The sequence below is a fragment of the Chiloscyllium plagiosum genome, unplaced genomic scaffold (genome assembly GCF_037043375.1).
Source record: "Chiloscyllium plagiosum isolate Xiang-an unplaced genomic scaffold, Cpla_swu_hap1 HiC_scaffold_1, whole genome shotgun sequence".
Taxonomy (NCBI): Eukaryota; Metazoa; Chordata; class Chondrichthyes; order Orectolobiformes; family Hemiscylliidae; genus Chiloscyllium; species Chiloscyllium plagiosum.
In genome coordinates this window covers 156866955-156887673 of record NW_028270139.1, presented here as the reverse complement: position 1 = coordinate 156887673, position 20719 = coordinate 156866955, and the positions used below count along the sequence as shown (strand labels likewise).

General features: G+C 45.5%; 1 long non-coding RNA gene across 1 annotated transcript in view; it reads left to right on the top strand.

Moving 5' to 3' along the window:
* The first annotated feature begins 5695 nt into the window (after positions 1 to 5695).
* The window catches only part of LOC148152249 (uncharacterized), a 152186-nt gene continuing 137162 nt past the window's right edge, over positions 5696 to 20719 (top strand). The window contains exon 1 of the long non-coding RNA XR_015760050.1: positions 5696 to 5726. This is a non-coding gene — a long non-coding RNA (uncharacterized LOC148152249). The remainder of the gene's footprint in view (positions 5727 to 20719) is intronic.

Genomic DNA, 20719 nt, shown 5'->3' with positions numbered 1-20719 from the left:
TCTTTGGAAAGTTAAAATCTGAACTTGTCTTAAGCATTGTCCAAGGGCAATTTTTCTTTTCTAGTTTATAATTATTTAGAACCAAAGATCAGATGCAGTATTTTAATTCAGGATATCTTTTAGCCTCGTTCAATGCTGTCCATGACTACAGTGTATAAACAAACACAGGGTCATTTCAAGGAGATGTTTGAATGAGCCAGTTTCCTGGCTGTTCAGGAAGAGCTAAAAGATCCCACCCCACTGCTTGAAGAGCTCAGCTCATTGAGGGGTGATGTGCACTAATAGAAATTCTGCTACTTAGTAATCCAGGGGCTCCTGATTTATTATCTGCCTATAGGGGTTCAAATCCCACCGTGACCAATTGTGAAGTTTAATTCAATCAATCAATTTAGAGGATACAATCTGAGGAGTTGATGGTATTGTCACTAGATTATTATTCCAGAGACCCAGGTAATGCTCTGGAGATCTGAGTTCCAAACCAAACATGCAGGTGGTGCAATTTGAAGTCAATTTTAAAAGAAGATCTGACATTAAGAGTTAAGTAATGACCACAATGGAAAGCCGATGAGACGCACAAATGTTCTTTATGGAACAGAAGAAAGAATCTGGAGTTGAAAGGTAGTTAAATCTCCAAACTGTCCCCTCCCACAATGCCCCCATGACCCACCTCGCATCTCTCTCAGCCCATAATAGTGACCATGAAACTATCATTGACTGGCATAAAAGAGACAACGGGTCCACAAGTGGCCATCATTGGGTTCAGAGCAATATGATTCACAACAGCTGCCTTCACAGACCAATTGGAGATGGGTAACAAATGTTGGCCACACCCCATAAGAAAGTGTTGACCCTCTGTTGACCTGCAGAGGGTTTCTCCATTTTGACACTAACATCTCCTGAATCAGATATTTACAGCATACAAGAAGGCCATTCTGCCCATTGAGTTTGATTTGATTATTAAAGAGCCATTCAGCTACAGCCCACTTTGAGGTTGGCCTGATAGCTCAGTGGTTAGCACTGCTGTCCCACAGACCCAGGGACCCTGGTTTAATTCCAGCCTTATGTGACTGTTTGTGTGGAGTTTGTTCATTCTCCCTGTGTCTGTGTTGGCTTGTTCAGGATTTGTCCAGTGATGTGCTGGTTAGGTAAATTGGCCAAGCTAAATGCTTCATAGTGTGCAGGCTAGGTGAGTTAGCCATGGGAAATGCAGGGTTACTGGGAATGGGTCTGGGTGGCTTGTTTCTACACTGTAGGGATTCTGAGGTTTTTGAAAATGGTATTGAAGTTTATGAATGCATATGCTTCTATCTCCCATTTAGACAGTGTAACCAGAGCAGAACAATTCACATGCAATACAATTTTTATCTACCCTCTCATTCTTTTGCAATTCTTTCAAACCTGTACTGACCTCCTGCTTATGGAAACAGTGCTCCTTATTTCTCAATCAAAACTGCTCAGAATTATGAACATCTTTATTAAATCTGCTCTATGCCTCTACTTATCATGCCAAGGATCCCACAAATGGGCGGCACGGTGGCACAGTGGTTAGCACTGCTGCCTCACAGCGCCAGAGACCCGGGTTCAATTCCCGCCTCAGGCGACTGACTGTGTGGAGTTTGCACGTTCTCCCCGTGTCTGCGTGGGTTTCCTCCGGGTGCTCCGGTTTCCTCCCACAGTCCAAACATGTGCAGGTTAGGTGAATTGGCCATGCTAAATTGCCCGTAGTGTCAGATAAGGGGTAAATGTAGGGGTATGGGTGGGTTGCGCTTCGGCGGGGCGGTGTGGACTTGTTGGGCCGAAGGGCCTGTTTCCATACTGTAAGTAATCTAATCTAATCTAATCTAAGATTTTTAGATGGTCATCTCAAATTACCCTGTTACCTTATGTATTTGAAACCCCATTGTTCCTGCAGATAATTTTAAAGTTATCTTTAATTTCTCTGATTTTCCCTCATTCTTTTTACATCAAATTGCAATCCTCTGTATTTAACATCATCTGCTATATGTCTTCAACAATCAATGAGTCTATTGGGGGAACATTTTCACGCAGAGGGTGGTGCGTGTAGAGAATGAGCTGTCAGAGGAAGTGGTGGAGGCTGGTACAATTACAACATATAAAATGCATCTGGATGGGTATATGAATAGGAAGAGTTTAGAGGAAAATGGGCTAAGTGTCGGCAAATAGGACTGGATTAATTTGGGACTGGATTAATTTAGGGTATTTGGTTGCCATCGGTGAGCTGGACTGAAGGGTCTGTTTCCGTGCTGTTCAGCTCTATGACTCTATATCTTATACAGAGGTATATGGAATATCAGGGAGCCTATTGATCCCAAACAATGACTCCTGCTGAAGTGCATTCACTCAGATCTTTGGGTAAAATCAGCATCAAACTCAGCTGGAACAATGTGGTAAAAACAACGACTGCAGATGCTGGAAAACAGATTCTCGATTAGTGGTGCTGGAAGAGCACAGCAGTTCAGGCAGCATCCAAGGAGCAGCAAAATCGACGTTTCGGGCAAAAGCCCTTCATCAGGAATAAAGGCAGAGAGCCTGAAGCGTGGAGAGATAAGCTAGAGGAGGGTGGGGGTGGGGAGAAAGTAGCATAGAGTACAATAGGTGAGTGGGGGAGGGGATGAAGGTGATAGGTCAAGGAGGAGAGGGTGGAGTGAATAGGTGGAAAAGGAGATAGGCAGGTAGGACAAGTCCGGACAAGTCATGGGGACAGTGCTGAGCTGGAAGTTTAGAACTAGGGTGAGGTGTGGGAAGGGGAAATGAGGAAACTGTTGAAGTCACATTGATGCCCTGGGGTTGAAGTGTTCCGAGGCGGAAGATGAGGCGTTCTTCCTCCAGGCGTCTGGTGGTGAGGGAGCGGCGGTGAAGGAGGCCCAGGACCTCCATGTCCTTGGCAGTGTGGGAGGGGGAGTTGAAATGTTGGGCCACGGGGCGGTGTGGTTGATTGATGCGGGTGTCCCAGAGATGTTCCCTAAAGCGCTCTGCTAGGAGGCGCCCAGTCTCCCCAATGTAGAGGAGACCACATCGGGAGCAACAGATACAATAGATGATATTAGTGGATGTGCAAGTAAAACTTTGATGGATGTGGAAGGCTCCATTAGGGCCTTGGATAGAGGTGAGGGAGGAGGTGTGGGCGCAGGTTTTACAGTTCCTGCGGTGGCAGGGGAAAGTGCCAGGATGGGAGGGTGGGTTGTAGGGGGGCTTGGACCTGACCAGGTAGTCATGGAGGGAACGGTCTTAGCGGAAGGCGGAAAGGGGTGGGGAGGGAAATATATCCCTGGTGGTGGGGTCTGTTTGGAGGTGGAGGAAATGTCGGCGGATGATTTGGTTTATGCGAAGGTTGGTAGGGTGGAAGGTGAGCACAAGGGGCATTCTGTCCTTGTTACGGTTGGAGGGGTGGGGTCTGAGGGCGGAGGTGCAGGATGTGGACGAGATGTGTTGGAGGGCATCTTTAACCACGTGGGAAGGGAAATTGCAGTCTTTAAAGAAGGAGGCCATCTGGTGTGTTCTGTGGTGGAACTGGTCCTCCTGGGAGCAGATCTGGTGGAGGCGGAGGAATTGGGAATACCGGATGGCATTTTTGCAAGAGGTGGTGTGGGAAGAGGTGTAATCCAGGTAGCTGTGGGAGTCGGTGGGTTTGTAAAAAATGTCGTCATTAATGGAGATGGAGAGGTCCAGGAAGGGGAGGGAGGTGTCAGAGATGGTCCAGGAAAATTTAAGGTCAGGGTGGAATGTGTTGGTGAAGTTGATGAATTGCTCAACCTCCTCGCGGGAGCATGAGGTGGCGCCAATGCAGTCATCAATGTAGCGGAGGAAGAGGTGGGAAGTGGTGCCGGTGTAATTGTGGGTGGCACGGTGGCACAGTGGTTAGCACTATTGCCTCACAGTGCCAGAGACCCGGGTTCAATTCCCGCCTCAGGCGACTGACTGAGTTTGCACGTTCTCCCCGTGTCTGCGTGGGTTTCCTCCGGGTGCTCTGGTTTCCTCCCACAGTCCAAAGATGTGCAGGTCAGGTGAATTGGCCATGCTAAATTGTCCGTAGTGTTAGGTAAGGGGTAAATGTAGGGGTATGGGTGGGTTGCGCTTCGGCGTGTCGGTGTGGACTTGTTGGGCCAAAGGGCCTGTTTCCACACTGTAATGTAATCTAATCTAATCTAATTACTGAAGATCAACTGCTCTATGTAGCCAACAAAGAGACAGGCATAGCTGGGGCCCATACGTGTATCCCTTTGATCTGGAGGAAGTGGGAAGATTCAAAGGAGAAATTGTTAAGGGTGAGGACCAGTTCAGCCAAACGAATGAGAGTGCGGTGGAAGGGTACTGTTGGGGACGTCTGGAGAGGAAAAAACGGAGGGCTTGGCGGCCCTGGTTATGGCTGATGGAGGTGTAGAGGGATTGGATATCCATGGTGAAGATGAGGCGTTGGGGGCCGGGGAAACAGAAGTCTTGGAGGGGGTGGAGGGGGTGGGTGGTGTCTCGAACGTATGTGGGGATTTCCTGGACTAGGGGGGATAGGACAGTGTTGAGGTAGGTAAAGATGAGTTCAGTGGGGCAGGAGCATGCTGAGACAATGGGTCGGCCAGGGAGGTCAGGCTTGTGGATCTTGGGAAGGAGGTAGAACCGGGCAGTGCGGGGTTCCCGGACTATGAGGTTGGAAGCTGTGGGTGGGAGATCTCCTGAGGTGATGAGGTTCTGTATGGTCTGGGAGATGATGGTTTGGTGATGGGGGGTGGGGTCATTGTCGAGGGGGCAGTAGGAAGAGGTGTCCTCGAGTTGACGTTTGGCTTCAGCGATGTAGAGGTCAGTGCGCCAGACTCCCACTACGCCCCCTTTATCTGCTGGCTTGATGGTGAGGTTTGGATTGGAGCAGAGGGATTGGAGGGCTGCGCGTTGTGAGGGTGAGAGGTTGGAGTGGGGGAGGGAGGTAGACAGGTTGAGGCGGTTAATGTCCCGGCAGCAGTTGGAAATGAAGAGGTCGAGGGCAGGTAATAGGCCAGTGCGGGGTGTCCAGGTGGATGCAGTGTGTTGGAGGTGGGCGAAGGGGTCCTCGGAAGGTGGGCGGGAGTTCTGATTGTGAAAGTAAGCTCGGAGGCGGAGGCGGAGGCGACGGAAGAATTGTTCGACGTCACGGCGTGTATTAAATTCATTGATGCGTGGACGGAGGGGGATGAAGGTGAGTCCTTTGCTGAGGATTGATTGTTCGTCCTCAGTAAGGGGGAGGTCTGGGGAAATGGTGAAAACTTGGCAGGGCTGGGAGCTGGGAGCTGGTGTGGGTGTAGAGCTGGGAGTGGGGCGGATCCTGTAACTGGAGTGGGTGTGATGGTGGGGGGAATGGGGGTGGAGTCATGAGCAGGGGTAGTGTTCCCCTCGGGGTTCTGGGGGTGGGGATAGTGATGAGTGGGGTCTGTGGGGGGCATGTCAGCAGAATACAGGTGAGTGGCACTGTTGGGGGTGGAAGTGGTGGTGACCACGGCAGTAGGGTTGGCGGAAGTCACTGAGCAAGTGGCATCAGCAATGATTTGAAGGGCGGAAGTGATGTCACGTGTGATGCATGAGGAATTGTGAGGGGTGGAAGTGGTTGTGGGAGTGGCCATGATGGGGGCGGAAGTGACATCATCAATCAGCGTGGGGGTGGCAGCTGCATGGCTAATGATGGAATAGATTCCGAGGCCAGGGGAATCTTCTGGAATGTTTGAGGAGTGCTGGTTATGGAGGTGGGTGGATAAAAGTTTGTTGTACTTACAGTTTTTGATGTTTGAGATGGAATTGAAATACTGTTTGTTGAGAGTATGGATTCTCCTGAGGATGTAGTACAGAGTGGGTCCTTTGCAATTCTGAGAGAGTGTGACCCTCAGCTGAGGCAGGGCTGACTGTAGAGAGGTTAGGTGCTGGTGCATTGCTGCAAGCGTGGAGCGGAGGATTTTGAAGGAGAACCGTTGCTGGTGTTTTTGAATCTGTAGTCTGTACTGTTTGTCCTGTTCGGGTCCGAACTCTGCTGGTTTTAAGGTGGTCCGGAGTCCGTGTGGGATGAGTTGGTTACGGAGGCAGGCACTAAGGAAGCAAATGTGGCTGTGGTAGCGAGTTTGTTTCACGACATGGTTGAAGAGCTTCAGGGCAGAGGAAATGACCTGGGAGTTGCAGTGAGAAAGAGACTCCCTGAGATTCTTGTAGAGAGAGGAGGAAAACTTCTTCAAGGCAGGCATCCTTGCAAGAGGATTCGCAGTAGGGTTAAAATCAACGAGGTAAAAACAATGACTGCAGATGCTGGAAACCAGATTCTGGATCAGTGGTGCTGGAAGAGCACAGCAGTTCAGGCAGCATCCGAGAAGCTTCCCCACTGGCCTGTCTCTGTAGCTCTCTAACGTCATCACATACAAATATATATCCTGCTCTTGCTTAGGTCATGTTCTAATTTTAATTTTTGCTTCATTTCCATCTCCCTATCTCTGCCAATACCTGAGAAGCCTGGGTTCTGGTCTCTTAAGCAATCCCCAATTTGGATGGTCATGACTGCATCTTCCTCGGCCATAAGCTCTGGACAGCCCTCCCGAAACCTTTGCTTCTTTAAAACTCTCTTTCCTCTTTGGGTCATTTTTTAAAGAATCATAATCATAAATTTTTACAGTGAGAAAAAGGCCATTCAACCCATCGTGTCTGTAACTGTCTCCCGAAAGAGCTGCCCAGTTAGTCCGACTCTCCAGCCCTATCTCTGCAGTCCTCTAACTTTCAAATATATATCCAGCTCTTTTTTGAAACCTCCCATGGAATCAATCTTCACTACTCTTCAGGCAGTGCGTTTCAAATCCGAACAACTCTGTGAGTAAGGAAGTTTCTCCTCCTCTTACTCTTCGCTCTCTTGCTGACAATCTTGAAATCGTGACACCTAGTTACTGACAGACCAAGTATCCTGACAGTGTAAAAGCATGTCATTTGGCACAACAAGTCCATACCAACTCTCTACCCAGACTCACCCCCCTACCCTATCCTTGTTAAACCCCCTCCCCACCCCAGCTAATCTGGACATCCCAATAAGCCAATGCATCTCACCTTCACATCTGTGGACTATGGGAGGAACCCACGCAGACAATGTGCAAACTTCACACAGACAGTCACCCAAGGCTGGAATTGAACTTTGGTTCCTGGCATTGTGAGGCATCAGTGCTAACCACTGATCCACCATACTGCCCCCTAACTAGTGGGAAAAGAATACCCTTTTTGACTCTGTCAAATTTGTTCTTAATTTTGAACACTTCCTAATCTTCTCTGCTGCAAGGGGAATTTCTCTAATCTTTCCTTGCATCTAAAATCCTTCATTCCCGGTTTAATTCTAGTAAGTCTCCTTTGAAGTCTCTCCAAGGTTTTATTATCCTTCCTTAAATAAGATGCCCAGGAATGAACATAGCGGTCTGACTAATGTAGCAGGTAAGCTTTCATACCTTATGCTTCGATTAATAAACCCAAGGATCCTATAAACTTCTTAACAACTATTCTGACTTACCTGGCCACACCTTCAAAGACTTGAACTAAACAAATAATCAAACTGGTATTAGACAAGCTGTTCTTAAACACATTAAATCATCAGGACCAGATGAGATGCATTCAAGAATGCTAAGACAAGTAAAGGTGGAAATTGTGAAGTTAGTGAGGGGCTTATGGTGTGGAGGTTAAATCTGTGAAAAAAATACGAAGTAAATCATGAATTGGGTTTACTTGGTAAGCTCTGATGATTTTATTTCAGGCTCAAACATAGATTCAGAGCTAGGCTCTGATGTAGAACTAACAAACTTCAAATGAATTAGGTCCGATTGCCAAATAGGAAAATGCCTGGTAGTAAGGGTTGTCTGTCATTCTGCTAAAATCAGTTGGTTCATTTGATCTTAATTACTGTGGAAGATAGCTGACATAGTTAATGATTCACTAATGGCTTTATCTAAGAGACCGTCCTTTCACATTGCACTGTCAGTAAGGGGTGTATGGTCAGGAGACCAAGTGAGGGTAAATTATGGACCACAGTGAGTAGTGGGCTAGAATCACACAGCACTGCCCTTTGATGTGAAGGGCAGTGTTTGTCACTGGCCACCCGGGTGTCTTCCTATCTTCCTGGTGGTGGAAATTGAATAAAGATTGGTGCACTTTGTGTCTTTCACTGTGTCTCACACCTGCACACACACACCATGGGTGCTGGGGATAAAATAAGCACTACTGCACTTAGGTGGTAGTGTGGGGGTTAAATTATTTAGAAAAAAAAAGGAAAAAAAAAAATAAAAAAAATAAAAAAAGACCCTACCTTGCTGGGTCTGTATTGTCTGCACTTTTGTATGTAACGGTATTAAAAAAAAAAAGTAGTGGGCTAGATTTACGTAGGAATAAGGCAGAGAGTTGGGATAAAAGGTTCTTTTTTGGAATGGCAGCTGGTGACAAGTGGGGACCCCAGGGTTCAGTGATTGGCCGCAGCTGTTCACTTTATGATCTGGATGAAGAGACTGGGGGCCATTCTGGTGAAGTTCGCCGATGATACAAAGTTAGACAGACAGGCAAGTAGTTCTGAGGAAGTGGGGAGGCTGCAGAAAGATCTAGACAGTTTAGGAGAGTGGTTCAGGAAATGGCTGATGAAATTCAACGTGAGCAAGTGCGAGGTCTTGCACTTTGTAAAAAAGAACACAGACATGGGCTATTTTTAAAACAGTGAGAAAATTCATAAAACCAATGTACAAAGCGACCTGGGAGAGCTAGTCCAGGATTCTCTAAAAGTTGATTCGCAGGTTGAGTCTGTGATTAAGAAAGCAAATTTAATGTTGTCATTTACCTCAAGAGGGTTGGAATATAAAAGCAGCGACTTGCTTCTGAGATTTTATAAAGCTCTAGTTAGGCCCCATGTAGAATACTGTGTGCAATTTCAGACCCCATACCTCAGGAAGGACATACTGGCACTGGAGATTGTACAGCAGAGATTCACACTGATCCTTGGAATGGTAGGCCTAACATGCGATGAATGGCTGAGGATCCTTCATTAGAGTTTAAAAAGTTGAGGGGAGATCTAATAGAAGCTTATAAGATAATGCATGGCTTAGAAAGAGTGGACGCTGGGAAGTTGTTTTCATTAGGCGGGGAGACTAAGACCCATGGGCACTGCCTTAGAATTAGAGGGGGTCAATTTAGAATGGAAATGAGGAGACATTTCTTCAGCCAGAGAGCGGTGAGATTATGGAATTCATTGCCATGGGGCCCATGGAGGCTGGGATGTTGGGTGTTTCAAGGCAGAGATTGATAAATTCTTGATCTCACGAGGAATTGAGGGCTACGGGGAGAGTGCGGGTAAGTGGAGTTGAAACGCCCATCAGCCATGATTAAATGGTGGAGTGGACTCAATAGGCCGAATAGCCTTACTTCCACACTTATGTGTTATGGTTCTATAGAATTCACTGCATGGGGGGACCAGTTGTAGGTAAGTTTTATTTCAACCATCAAGTGTGTTGCAGTGTGGGATGGATTGTTAAGTTAAAGTCAAGCAAAGTAATGTTAATAAAAGTAAACCAATGTAATGTAAACATCAATTGTCATATTTCTTATCTTACAAATAACTCCAAACTGGATGGGAATGTACTTATGAGCTGTTTTCAACAGGTTAAGAGGACTCACAGATGGAACAGAATGTGATTAAACTCAGTGTAATTCAGTTTGGAACAAAAATCTGAAAGATAGACTATTTAGTTAATGATAAAAGATTGAGAGCTTTGGCTGTCCAAAGTGAGCTGGGTGTCCTTGATGATGAGGAAGCAACTGGGAAGGCAAATGGTGTCTTGGCCTTCAATGCAAAGAGTATTTAAGTAGAGGAATAAAGATGTCTTGCTGCCATTAACTAAAGCCTCTGGTGAGATCTTATCTGAGTATTGTGTTCAGTCTTGATCCACTCAATCATTCCGCGGATTCCCAACAGACCTTGGTAGACATCTGGTAACTAATCAAGAGGATTTGGAGATAGGGCAGGAAAATGACTTTGAGAGAGATGAAATTACCTACAGTGTGGAAACAGGCCCTTCAGCCCAACAAGTCCACACCGACCTTCTGAAGAGTAACCCACCCAGACCCATTTCTCTCTGACTAATGCACCTAACATTATGGGCAATTTAGCATGGCCAATTCACCTGACCTGCACTTCTTTGGACTGTGGGAGGAAACCGGAGCAAACCCACGCACACACGAGGAGAATGTGCAAACTCCACACAGACAGTCACCTGAGACTAGGATCGAACCTGGGACCCTGGTGCTGTGAGGCAGCAGTGCTAACCACTGAGCCACCGTGCCGCCCCAATGGCTTGATAGCCTGAATAGCGTGCTCTTCTCCCTATGACGCTGGTCATAATTATCCAGCCCTCCTCAAATGCACGAGTGGTGCCAGGAGAATTGTAAATGTTACACCCTCAGTAAAGCAGACGCAGAAGGATAATAACAAGTGGGCAGCACGGTGGCACAGTGGTTAGCACTGCTGCCTCACAGCGTCAGAGACCCGGGTTCAATTCCCGCCTCAGGTGACTGTGTGGAGTTTGCACGTTCTCCCCGTGTCTGTGTGGGTTTCCTCCGGGTGCTCCGGTTTCCTCCCACAATCCAAAAATGTGCAGGTTAGGTGAGTTGGCCATGCTAAATTGCCCGTAGTGTTAGGTGAAGGGGTAAATGTAGGGGAATGGGTCTGGGTGGGTTGCGCTGCGGTGGGTCGGTGTGGACTTGTTGGGCCGAAGGGCCTGTTTCCACACTGTAAGTAATCTAATCTAAAAACAACTATCGACCAGTAGGTTTAGCATATCTGATAGGTAAACTAGCAATGCTCACTTGGTCAAATAAAGACTAATTAAGGAATGCCACACACTATGTTAAACTAGAGTAAAACACAACTATTTTGTAAATTTGTATTGGAATATGGTTTACAACTATAACGTTTGATGATGAAGAAATAACAGCGAGTTTATGTGGGCAATGCTGTTGTTCTTGTATACATGAACTTGCCACACAACATGGCTAACACAAGTAATGTTACAGCTCAAGGAATGAAAGAGACAATAGCTACATAGATGTGAAAACTGGCTGAGTGACAGAATGATGCAAAACTTGGAAATGTTGTGAACTGTGTGAAGGATATTGTTAATCTACAAAGGGACACAGGCAAGGTGATACAATTGGCAAGCAAGTGGAAGCGAAATTTAATGCTGAGCACACACCAAGGTAATATAAAATAAAAAGTACAATTCTAACAGGAGAGTAGGAGAAAAGAGTGTTGAAGATTAGATTAGATTACTTACAGTGTGGAAACAGGCCCTTCGGCCCAACAAGTCCACACCGACCCGCCGAAGCGCAACCCACCCATTCCCCTACATTTGCCCCTTTACCTAACACTACGAGCAATTTAGCATGGCCAATTCACCTGACCTGCACATGTTTGGACTGTGGGAGGAAACCGGAGCACCCGGAGGAAACCCACGCAGACACGGGGAGATTGTGCAAACTCCACACAGTCAGTCACCTGAGTCGGGAATTGAACCCGGGTCTCTGGCGTGCTAACCACTGTGCCACCATGCCGCCCAAAGATGGCAGGGTAGGCTGAGACAGCCGTTTAATGGTACATGTGGGATTCTGAGCTTTACACATAGTGGCATAAAATACAAAATTAAGGGTGACATGGTGGCTCACAACCTCAGGGACCTGAGTTCAATTTCAGCCTCGGACAACTTTCTGTGTGGAGTTTGCACATTGCCCCATGTCTGTGTGGGTTTCTTCCGGGTGCTCCAGTTTCCTCTCTCAATCCAAAGGTGTGCAGGTCAGATGAATTGGCCATGCTAAATTTCCCATCGTGTTCATAGATGTGTAGGTTAGTTGCATTGGTCAGGGATAAATATAGGATCATGGGGTAGGGGAATGGGTCTGGATGGGTTGCTCTTTGGAGGGTCGGTGTGGACTTGTTGGGCCAAAGGGCCTGTTTCCATATTGCAGGGATTCTATGAAGGAGATTATGTTAAACTAGAGTAAAACACAACTATTTTGTAAATTTGTAGATGCTGCTTTTGAGGAAGATCATGAAGCATTGGAGAGCAGGTGCAGATTTATGATAATGGTCCCAGAGATGAGAGACTTCAATTATGCCGATAGATGAGAGAGGTTGAAACTGTTCTCCTTCGTGAAACTTAAGAGGAGATCTGACAGAGATTTCTAATCGAGAGATCAGAACAGAGTAGACAGGGAGAAGCTGTTCCCATTATAGGAATGATTGCAATGCTGAGGACTCCAAATAAAGTACTTGACAAAAGAATCAGGCATGACATGAGGAAAATCTTTTTTTAATTTGGCTGGTGGTTAGGAACTGGAATGCACTGCCTGGGAGTAAGTTTAATTCTAGTTTTCAGAAGGGAATTGGATCACTATCCAATGGGTGGCACGGTGGCTCAGTGGTTAGCACTGCTGCCTCACAGCGCCAGAGACCCGGGTTCAATTCCCGCCTCAGGCAACTGACTGTGTGGAGTTTGCACATTCTTCCCGTGTCTGCGTGGGTTTCCTCTGGGTGCTCCAGTTTCCTCTCACAGTCCCAAAATGTGCAGGTTAGGTGAATTGGCCATGCTAAATTGCCCGTAGTGTTCGGTGAAAGGGTAAATGTAGAGGAATAGCTCTGGGTGGGTTGCTCTTCAGAGGGTTGGTGTGGACTTGGTGGGCCAAAGGGCCTGTTTCCACACTGTAAGTAATCTATAGGAAGAGGGCTCTTGGGGAAAGGCAAGGGAGTGGCACGAGATACATTATTCTTTCAATGCCTACACAATGGGATGAATGGCCTTCTTTCCTGATCTGTGAGCAATCTATAATTGTCTGTAAACTGACATTCTTGTCCAATGTTCCGGCAATCTGCCCCAACATCATCTTAGGTTGCTGGCCGTTAACTTCTGCTTTATACTGCTCCTGTGAAGCACTTTTGATCATTTTACAGCATTGTAGCTGCAACATAAACACAGTTTGTTGTCGTCGCTGCTCCTGTGTTGCCGACAGCTACGGTCAAAGTTGGCAAATGTTGAGAGTCTCTTTCAGGGTGGGAGAGCAGGGGAGAGAGTCTGTGGGTTACTACACTGTCGAGAAGTCAATTTCTTTGAGTGGCTGAAGGCTGCAGTGTGCTACTGACCGGTTCATCACTGCAACATCAAAACAACAAACAGGCATTTCTTCTCCATCTCTCACCAGTTTTGCATGGAAACTTGGCTGACCTTCTGTCACTCTGAGATCACACTTTGCTCCCCAGTCTTTATTTAGCATACTGTCTTGTGTCATCAAGGAGAGAAAAGATTGCGTTTATTAACAGGAAGCAACAGGGTAGATAAAGATAAACTATTTCCACTGAGATTCTAGTACTACGGGCCAGAGTCTGAGAATTTACTTTATTCACTCATGGGATGTGGGTGTCACTGGCTGAGCCAGCATTTCTTGTCCGTCCTTAGCCCTCCTTGATAGAGTGGTTGTGAGCTGCCTTCTTGAGTTGCTGCAGACCCATATGCTGTGGGTTGATCCACAGCGCTTTTTGGGAGAGATTCCAGGGTTTTGACATGAACAACATTGAAGGAACAATGACATATTTCCAAGTCAGGATGGTGAGTGGCTCAGAATGCAACGTTTCGGTGGTGGTGTTCCTATGTAGTTGCTGCCCTTGCCTGTCTAGATGGAAGTGATTGTGGGTTTGGAAGACCTGTCTAATGATCTTTGGTGAATTTCTGCAGTGCAACTTTTAGATGGTACAGACTGCTACTCTGTGTTGGTCATGGAGGGAATGGATGTGGGCTGCTTTGTCTTTGATGGTATCAATCTTCTCGAGTGTTACTGGAGCTGCATCCATTCCAACAAATGGGGAGTATTCTATCACACTCCTCACTTGTGCCTTGTAGATGGTGGACAGGCTTTGGGGAGTCAACATTCTTAGCCTCTGACCTGCTCTTGTCACCAATATATTTATGTGGTGAATCCAGATGATTTTCTAGTCAATGATAACCCCTAAGATGTTGATAGTGGGCAATTCAGTGATGGTAACATCATTGAATATCAATGGGTGGTGGTTAGATTATCTCTTATTTGTGTGGTATGAATGTAACTTGCCATTTCTCAGCCCAAGCCTGGATAATGTCCGGATCTTGTTACATTTGAACGTGGAATTCTTTGGTGTCTGAGGAGTTGCAAATATTGCAGAACATTGTGCAATCATTGGCAAACGTACCCACTTTTGAACTTATGATGGAAGGAAGTGATGGTTGGATCTCAGACACTACCCTTCAGAGATGTCTGACCTCAAACAATGACAACCATCTTCCTCTGTACCAGATATGACTCCAACCAGCAGAGGGTTTGATCCTGATTTCCAATTTTCTAGGGCTTCTTGATGTCACACTCGGCTGAATGTAGTCTTGAAGTCAAGGGCTCAGACCTCACCTCTGGAATTCAGCTCTTTAGTCCATGTTTGAATCAAATAAGGTCAGGAGCTGAGTGACCACAGCAGAACCCAAACTGGGTGTTCGCGAGTAACACCCAAAACACTGAGAATTATGGCCGGACCATTTAGGAGAGATGTTAAAACACATCCACATGCAAAGGGTGGTGCGGGTTAGGAATTCTCTTGAATCAATTGTTAATTTTAAATCTGAAATGGGTAAATCTTTGTTAAGCAAACATATTATGGGATATGGGCCAAAGATTACCTGCCATTGCATTGAATGGAGTATTAGGCATATGGAGCATTGTTGTGTCTCCATAGTCTTAGGAGGCAGTAAGGATTGCAGATGCTGGAGATCAGAATTCAGAGTGTGTTGCTGGAAAAGCACAGCAGGTCGGGCAGCATCCGAGGAGCAGGAAAATTGACCTTTCGGGCCAGAGGCCTTCATCAGGAATCATTCCTGATAAAGGGCTCCGGCCCGAAACATCGATTTTCCTGCTCCTCGGATGCTGCCTGACCTGCTGTGCTTTTCCAACAACACACTCTCCGTAGTCTTAGCAGTCCATGAGGGCTGCTCTCTTATTAGAGAGAATCAACTGATGATGATTTAACCTGAGGGCCACCAGACCTGTGGTGAGGGAAGAGGTTGAGGAGGCGAGTCCTTCATGGTGATGGGAATTGAACCCATACTGTTGGCATCACACTGCTCTGTAAACCAATGATGCAGCATTCCTGTTCTGATATAGCACTTCTCCAACAACTTCAGAGCACCTCAAAGCTGTTTACAGCCAAGGAAGTCCTTTGGACATAAAGGTATTGTCATGCTGTAAGAAGCACAGCAACCAAGACTCTGGCATGAGGTTTGAATCCACAACCTTCTGGATCAGAGGCAGAGTGCTATCTATTGACCCACAGCTAACGTCAGCAAACTGCAGCTACTCTGCTTCCAAGTTCTGAGTTCCTTCCAACTGTGAGAATATCTTGCTTCCATTCAACTGTGCTGTATTGCTTAGCTCCCTCTCATATCTTTACATCCCCTGCGCGCTATTAATGGTCTTCAGTGAGTCAAATTTGGCACAATTGTAAAGCTGCTTAGCAAAGGCACTAGTAGACCGTGTGAGAAATGGAACTGTCACAAAGATCTCGTCTGTATTACAGTCTAGTCTCTTTTTCTGTTGCACAGAGTCATAAAAGTGTTTAGAGACAAGGTTTCGATATGTCTGTTTTTTTCTGCTCTTTTTCCTTTGAGAATTGATAATTGTTGAGAAAATTAAATCCCAACATCACTCCAAGAACAGTGAAAATGTATAAGAAGCCAAAAATGTAGAAGTGCAGTGAAAGGACCATAGAATGCCAATTGAATACATGGAGGGCCATTCAGCCTGATATTTATGCTGGCTCTCTCTAAGTTCTGCTTAGCTGGATCTGTGCCTTTGGCTTTCCCTTTAGCCTTATTTTTTTTTCTCTGTTGAGATAATGAGCTACTTCCCTTTAGAAAAGCATGGTTGAATCTGCATCCACGGCACTGTCAGGATACACCTCTCAAATCTGAACCGTTCACTGTATAAAAACGCTTTTCCTTGTGTAACCTGTTTGACTCTTCTGCCAATCACCTGAAATCTCTGCCTTTTGGTTCTCAACATTTCCAAAAATGGAGAAAACTTCTCTCTTAAAAATTCCTTAAGAACCCCAAATGTTTCAATGAGAGCATTTCTCATTCTTCTGAATTCCAGTGACTACATCCCAACCTGATTAGCTTTTACTCATAAGGTAATCCCTCCATACCCTGGTACGGGACCTTACTTGATATTGCCTGTATATTCTCTGTAAACAGAAAAGTCCCAATGTTGCCAGTCTACCTTTGTACCTGATGTTCATCGTCACTGGAACCATTCTTGTCAATTGTTTTCCTTCTCAAGTGTGGTCATCAAAACTTGAGACCATAAGACATAGGAGCAGAAATTAGGCCATTCAGCCCATCGAGTCTGCTCCGCCATTCAATTATGATTGATACGTCTCTCAAGGAGACAGTGAGGTCTGCACATGCTGGAGATAAGAGTTGAGAGTGTGTTGCTGGAAAAGCACAGCAGGTCAGGCAGCATCCGAGGAGCAGGAAAATCGACATTTTGGGCTGGAGCCTCAACTCCATTCTCCTGCTTTCTCCCTTGATCCCCTTGACAATCAAGAACCTATCTATCTCTGTCTTAAATATGCTCATTGACCTGGCCTCCACAGCCTTCTGTGGCAGTGAATTCCATAGATTCACCGCTCTCTAGCTGAAGAAGTTTCTCCTTATCTCTTCACCTCTGTTCTAAACAGTCTTCCCTTTACCTAAGGCATCATTCTAGTTGGTGCTATTTTGCTGGTCTTGCCCCATGATGGGCCGAAGATCCTGTTTTTGTGATGTCAATATTTTTCCTTTGTTTAGAAATGAGTAAATTTTCTTCTGAAAGATTCTTTTGAATGCTTTTACACCACGCTTTCAGATAGTGCATCCTAGATCACATTTATCTGCTGTTCAAAAGAAATTTGCCTTGTCTCCTTCATGGCTGTTATTGACTATATGAATGTTTTCCATCTGGTTAGATATGAACATATGAAACAGAAGCAGAAGTAGACCATTCGGCCCCTCAAACCTGCTCCACTATTCAACAAGATCTTGACTGATCTAGTTATAATGGCAGACATCACAGAAACAGGACCTTCGGCCCTATGCTAACCAACAAACACTAAATGACACTAACCCAGTTACCCACACTTAGTCTGTAGCCTACTATGACCTGGCCTTTTAAGGGCTTATCTAAATACTTCTTAGAAGTTGCAACAGTGACCTCAAAGACCCTCTCAGGCAAAGTATTCTATACTTCCACCAGTATCTGCATGAAAAAATGTCAGGATGCCTCAATGCATGTTGTGTGGATGTTGTGCTACAAAACATATATAAAGTAATCAACAGAAATTGCGGAAAGCTCAGCGGGTCTGGCAGCATCTGTAGAGAGAAATTAGAGTTAGCATTTAGGTCACCGCAGCCAAAACATTAATTCTGATTTCTCTCCACAGATGCTGCCAGACCTGCTGAACCTTCCCAACAATTTCTGTTTTCGTTTCAGATTTACAGTATCTGCAGTTCTTTCGGTTTTTACGAAGCAAACGTTTTCTGTACGGTTGATTGTTTCCCGATGATCTGCTTTTTGTCCATTTAGGTGTTGCCAGATCACCAGGCAAACCTTTGTTGCTTTTCCTCAGAGAGCAGTCATGAGATCTTTTACAGCCACTTGAGAGTTCAGTCAGAGCCTCAGTTTACCATTGTGTACCCAACCTCTAACAATACAGCACTCGCTAAGTGATACAGTGGGCAGTCAGCCTGGATTTTGCTCCTCAGTCCCTCGGGCAAGATTCACACTCACCACCATCTGACTTCAAGGAGGAAGTAAGGACTGCAGATGCTGGAGATCAGAGCTGAAAAATGTGTTGCTGGAAAAGCGCAGCAGGTCCGGCAGCATCCAAGGAGCAGGAGAATTGACGTTTGGGCTTCTGCCCGAAACGTCGATTCTCCTGCTCCTTGGATGCTGCCTGACCTGCTGCGCTTTTCCAGCAACACATTTTTCACCATCTGACTTCAAGACCAGAATATTACCAACAAATTCGCCGCTGTCCCCTTGCTGTGATTGAGTTAAATCCTGCAGAAGCAATGAGATGTTTTTCAGTAACTTCCTCTGGAACATGAACATATCGATGAGGGCACAATCATGATGTGTATTGCAGGCAAATAACAATGTAACCTTGAACTCCAATGTGAAAAATACGAAGGTGAGGTTGGATAGGCACCTGGCTTGTTGTAATAGGTCATCACTTTCAGAAGAGGAGGTGCCTGTAAACAAAAACTGGAATGAGAAAAATATATTTTTAAAAGAAGATAACTAAGAAACACCCCCACACTCATTGTCATACTTATTCTCTCACTTACACGCAACTCATGAAGATGTAAGCATTGATACATGCATTCACTCACACACAAGCACACGCACACATGTCAAGTCATTCACAAACACACAGTCACACATGCTGACAATCAAACACTTGGGAGGCATGGAAACAGACCCTTCAACCAACTTATCTATGCTAACCAGCTGTTCTAAATTAATTTAGTCCCATTTGCCAGTACTTGGCCCATATCCCTCTAAACTCTTCCCATTCATCTACCCATCCAGCTGTCTTTTAAATGTTGTAATTGTACCAGCCTCCACCATCTCCTCTGGTAGCTAATTCCATACATGCATCACCCTCTGTGTGAAAAAGTTGCCCCTTAAGTTTTTCCCCTCTCACTTTAAACCTATGCTTCTAGTTTTGGATTCCTTCACCCTGGGGAAAATACCTTGTCTATTTACCCTGTCCATGCTGTCATGATTTTACAAACTTGTATAAGTTGCCCCCTCAGTCTCTGATGCTCCAGGGAAAACAGCCCTAGCCTATTCAGCCTCTCTTTATAGTTCCAAGCCTGGCAACATCCTTGGAAATCTTTTCTGAACCCTTTCAAGTTTCACAACATCCTTCTGATAGGAAGGAGACCAGAATTGCACACAATATTCCAAAAATAGCCTAATCAACATCCTGTACAGCCACAACATGACCTCCCATCTCCCATACTCAATGCACTGATACCCCTTTAACACCCACATACTCAAACACACTGACATACACTGCCATACACTCTTACACTCATACCTACAGACATTGTCTCATACTGCCTTCACACACACACATATTACCACACAAACTCTCACATATGCGCAAACACACAAACCTGTGTCTCCACTCTTCCACACGTGCTATCTCAAATACTGGTACATAAACATAATTTCATACAAAAGCACATAAACATTCTAATAAAACTGCACTTGCTCACACACTTGCACATTAACAGATGCACACACACGACCACAGAAACACTATAATGCACAAAAATATGTGAAAGTGATTAATTTAGAGGGCTACAGAGATAACTAGAGAGTGGAACTAGCTGAGTAACTCTTTCAGGAGCTCGTACAGACACGATGGGTCGAATGGCCTTCTGTACTGTTAAATTCAATGATTCTGCATGAGTACACACAGACACGATGTACTGATAAGGTTATACATATGCATAGACTTGGAAACTGAAATAAACTCACATACATGCACTCACATACAGACACATACACCCAAACCGACAAATGCATATACAAAGACACAGACACATAGTAACAATGCCATAGCCAATCACAATCACAGACAGGCACACACATGAACACGTATATACAGACTCACAAACTGACATACAGATGAACACACACACTCTCATACATGCACCCACTCTCTCTCACACATACACACTCTCTCTAGACACACTCCCTAGACACATTTTCTTTCACACACAGACTCTCTTACACACACAGACTCACATACACACACTCTCTCATGCATAGTGTACTCACACACACACTATCTCGCACATACACACACAATCTCTCACACACAGTCTCTCTCTCTCTCACACACACAAACACACACTCTCTCACACATACATTCTCCCATGCACACACACACAATCTCTCTCTCACACACACTCTCATGCGCGCACACACACATACTCTATCATGTGCACGTGCGCACGCACGCGCACACACACACACATACAGACACACACACACAGTCTCAAGCATATGCACACTTTCACGCACAGACTCATGCACATTCACAAAGCTGTGCACATACTCTGACTCACGCAAATTCACAGTGGCACATCCCCTTGTGCTCTGGCACAGAGAGACCCACACAGACATATACACACTCTGCACACACAAAATCTTGAAACTATCTTTAACTGAAACAAAATAAAATACAATAGTAGTTTGACAGAGAAATATCCCAGATGCATGGGCCTCAGCTCGCTTTAATATTTCATTACTGGCCGAGTAAGGAATGAGTTCCAGATGTTTTAGTGCTTTACCTTCCTGTTTCCTCTCTCATTTCCCACAGCGCCATGGAATGTGACATTTTTTGGGGGGGTGTGAATTAATCTCTTCCAAGAAGCAAAGGGAAGAGAAATATGTAAAGACGTTTCCGTTCATACATTCTCACAAAGCTTTGAACTCAATAAGCAGGCAAAATCTCAGCTTTCACATTCATCTCCACATTTCAATCAGGGGTTGAGGGGCAGAAATGTAGGGGCAAAGAATTAAATATAAGATGCTGGATAAAATGGCTCACTATGAGAACAGC